This window comes from Heloderma suspectum, chromosome 3 (assembly GCF_057233095.1).
Source record: "Heloderma suspectum isolate Gila_16-S chromosome 3, 16-S_ref, whole genome shotgun sequence".
In the NCBI taxonomy this organism is placed as follows: domain Eukaryota; kingdom Metazoa; phylum Chordata; class Lepidosauria; order Squamata; family Helodermatidae; genus Heloderma; species Heloderma suspectum.
Window position 1 is genome coordinate 263,232,109 of NC_139460.1, and position 4,777 is coordinate 263,236,885.

Below are 4,777 nucleotides of genomic sequence, written 5' to 3' on the forward strand. Positions count from 1 at the left end.
GTTTCAAGTTCGAGCTCAACTCAAAACAAAGGAGACCCCGAAACATGTGACCTTCCAGAGCCAAAACACATGATGTCATGCATATGCCGGCCAATCAGGCGAGGGACAGCTGCAAAAGGTCTTGGGAGATGTAGTTCCTTGGGACAAATGGCTCGCGACGTAGTGCCGTGTGTCGTTTTACGTGCCCATTTTAGTCCAGGGTCAAAGCATCTACTGCTGTGTATACCTCCGCGTGATTCGAGTTACACACAGGCATACACGGTAGTAGATGAAAGACAGACAGTCTAACAAGAGAGTAATTTCAGAATATATTTAGAGCTAAACGCTTTGGCTTCCACCCTCATCAGTAGTTGTGATGACCGCATTCCGAATTGCCACTCTAACATCACAGTTACTGATGTGGGCGAAATCGGAAACGTTTAGCTCTAAATATATTTCGAAATTACTCTGTTATTAGTCTATCTTTTTTATATGTTTTCACTTAAGACTAACTACATCCATAGCGGATCCAGAGACCCTTTTGCTGATGCTCCCCTTTACATCTCCCTCCTCTCTAAGCTACGAAATCTTGCCTAGTCCAATCATTTTGAGGGGGGCAATACTGAAATGGAGCGGCCATCACCCACCAAGACATCACAAAGTAATCCATTTTTGTAAGCAGATACCACAGTTTAAAATACGTAGGATTTTAAAACCAATGCTACCAGTTAGAGGGCAAATTAATTTATATGGCAGTCTCCTTTGCCAAAGGTGTAACTCACCATTCCTGTTGCAAAATGCATTCTAATACAGCAAGAGGAAGAAAATAGTGCTAATTTAATCTTTTAAAGGAAACTCAAGAAGCAAATGACTGAGCTTCCCCAAGTATAAATCAAGGGCTGGTCTGCACATGTGACAAGACAGTATTGTATGGTGACTCTGTTCACAGCAGCTGCAAGGTATAGTACGTTTTGCCATGTGGATCCTTCCAGTCATGTGGAAAGTTTCCACCAGGTATTTTTGGAGGTAACAAGCAGAGGCATGGAAATTCTCCAGGCAATTCTCAGAAACCATGTGGCAAGCTGCAATAGGCTTTATGGCCAGGGTGAGGAGAGTAGGTGTTATCTCACAGATGGCTCCGGTCTCAAGACATAAAGATGACTCAGTCATTGAGGTCACTCCAGCATAGAGCCTAATAGTTCTATTTTATTTTTTTTACTACTGCTGTTAATCAATATTATGAGCAGGGATGCATAGAATCCTTTGTGTTATACTGACTGTTATATGGGCTGGCTGGTGTCTGATCCAAATTCTGCTCTTGAGTTTTAGGCCAATCAAGACATATATAAAGTGGACTGGAAGGAGGTCAAGGAGAATCTTCTGCACCTCCTCGCAACTGTTCACACTGTGCATTGAGAACACTGTCATTTCACATAATAGCATAAGAGCCCTGCTGGATCAGACCAAAGGCCGTCCTAGTGCAGCATTCTGTTTCCACAGTGGCCAACCACATGTCAGTGGGAAGCCCACAAGCAGAACATGAGCGCAGTTAATAGCACCCTCCTTCTTGTGTTCCCCAGCAATTGGTATTGACAGGCATACTGCTTCTGGTACTAGAGGTGATATATAGCCATCATGACTACCAGCCATTGATATTTATCTATTATTAGCATTTCTATACCACCTGCTAATTTCTATACCATACTGCTAAAGAGCCATCAAGGCGGTATACAACAATTTAAAACAATAGCCTTCACACTTGGGAAATTTAGCATCTATAACAGTTATATTTTAATTAATTGATTATGCTATATTTACTTTATATCTCAACATGAATTTACATTAAGAGAGGAAGGTTTTTGTTGTTGTTGCTTTAAGTGTATGGAAATACAATGCAAACTGCACCATAACCAAGCTTAGCTTTGGTTAGGTCAGACAAGGCCTATACTGCACTCCTCATTTAACCATCTTGTCTACTGTGTAAATATCTATTTTTAAAGTTATACCTATAATAGATACAGACATCCTGAAAATGATATTGTTGCTGTTCACAAAAGGATGTCTAGACAGGAACAATATGTGTCATGCCAAGATAATTGCCAGTTATTAGGATGTTAAACATTAATAAGTACAAGGTGGTGGGGTTTTTTTTTGCTCTATACATTTCTTAGAAATGCTCATAGGGTGGTAGCTGAAGAGACTTTATATAACCCCAAGACTCCCCAAATCCTACCATGGTTAGTGGGAGGGAGTCCCCCCTCCTACAAGCCACAGAACTAGTGGCACAAAGTTGGTATGGTTCAGATTCTGTTTTGGTTTTATGTTTAATTGAATCTTTCATTCCTGTTCCCATGGTGCATGCTTTAATATTAGCTGCCCAATAATGGATCTCATGGTCACGTCTTGTATACTTGGCTTAAGATATATGCAGTGACAGGAGCAACAAGTGGGAGGGATCTTTCCCTATTAACACTAAATGTTAAAGGTCTCAGCACTCCGATAAAAAGGGTCAGGATGCTAGCAGAACTACATAGGCATAGGCCAGATGTGGTGTTCCTCCAAGATATGCACCAAAAATCAGTGAATCATAATGTGTTGTTAAAAAGGATGGATCTGTGCCTTTGGCACCTCTAAGCTGTGAGGGGTCTCTACTTATCGCCAAGAAATCAAAATTGCCATGCAAAAACTGACACATGGGAAATCACCGGGTATGGATGGATTCAGCAGAGAGTTCTATAAAACCTTTGGTGAGCTCCTGGCACCTCACCTAAAACCTCTCTATAACATCATCCGGGGGGCGGGGGGTCCAATTCCTGGCTCCTGGAGACGGCGAAGATTGTGGTGATCCCCAAGCCTGGTAAAAATCCTGAAACAATGGGATCATATCAACCCACCTCCCTATTAAATCAAGACACAAAACTTTTCTCTACTGTACTTGTAAATAGAGTGAGTACATTCGTTTACAACGACACTGATGCAGTCTGATCTGGTTTTGTACCAAAGTGGCATTTATCTAACTCGATTTGATGTGTGCTGAATATAATTCACTTTTTATAATGCCCATAAAAGCCCAGCAGCCATACTCTCCTTAGACGCCTTCGATAGCATGGAATGGCCCTTTCTAAAACAGATCTTGGGGCAAATGAACTTTGGGAAGAGCTTTATGGATTATACTGCACAAATCTATTCGGAATCCCATGCAGTGGTGAGAATAAGTGGCATAGATTCTGCTCAGTTCTCCCTGACCAGAGGCACAAGGTAGGGATGCCCTCTTTCCCCTATACTGTTTAATTTGGTAATTGAAGCACTAGCTAATGATCTAAGGGTAAATGGTAGGTTTAAAGGTATTTCCATACAGGGTAGATCACACCTGATCAATTTTTTTTGGTGATGATACTCTAATACCTCTCAACAACTCCAAGGAGGCTACTACCATAATTACTGGAGGGTTTAAAACACTTCCACCTAGTGGTGGGGTGGGCATAAACTACCCCAAATCTGAACTGATCTGCCTCAATATGCCTTCAGAGGAACAGGAAGAGCTACAAAAAAAATGTCAGGGCTGCAGTTGCATCCAAGTTCCTTCAGATATCTTGGGGTCATAATTCCTAAAGATTTAAAACAACTGAGAAAAAAAGTACTATGCCCCTTTGATACAGGAAATCAACCGGGACCTCCATGCTTGGACCAAATTAAACCTATACTGGCTGAGCAGAATTGCCACCTTTATTTATTTACATTTATTTATTTAAAATATTTCTTGGGCGCCTTTCAGGGCAGAAGCCCTCCCAAGGCGGCTTACAACAATAAAACACATAAAAACAGTTAAAATATTAAAAATGTTAAAAACAATAAAAACAATAAAACCCAACAATAAATACAACAATTAAAACCAACAATAAAGCCGACAATGATGTTAACAGCAGCAACTGTGACAGTCATATCAATAGAAGACCAAGGTAAAATAATATGTTTTCAAGGCCTTCTTAAAAGTCTGCAATGACGGAGCATGGCAAACCTCCGATGGCAGCTTGTTCCAAAGGTGTGGGGCCACTGCAGAGAAGGCCCTCTCACATGTGTTCACCCACCTGACTGCTCTCACAGGTGGGCAAATGAGAAGGGCCTCTCTTTCTGATCTTAAAGTGCAGGCAGGCTGATATGGGTGTAGGCAGTCCTTCAAGTAACTTGGTCCCAAACCGTTTAAGACTTTAAAGGTGAAAACCAGCACTTTGAATTGGGCTCAGAAATGCACCGGTAACCAGTGCAGCTGGTGCAGTATAGGCGTTACATGACTGAATTGCCTCGCCCCCACCAATACTTGGGCGGCTGCATTCTGCACAAGCTGGAGTTTCTGAACCGTCTTCAAAGGCAGCCCCACGTATAGCGCATTACAGTAGTCCAGCCTGGATGTGACTACTGCATGGATAACTGAGGCAAGGTCCATCCTCTCCAGATAGGGCCGCAGTTGGCGTATCAGCTAAGCTGGTAAAAAGCACCCCTGGGCACCACAGCCACCTGGACTTCCCCAGTTAGCTCAGAGTCCAGGAGGACTCCCAAACTGCGCACTTGGTCTTTGAGGGGCAACCCCATCTAAGGCCAGTTGTAAACCTCCATCTGAAGTAGTTGGTTTCCCAACCCACAGTACCTCCATCTTGTCTGGATTAAGTTTCAGCTTGTTCACCCTCATCCATCCCAAAACAGCCTCCAGACACTGGTTCAAGAGTTCCACAGCCTCCCTGGGATGTGCTGATGGAAATGAGACGTAGAGCTGAGTATCATCCGCATACTGATGACATTT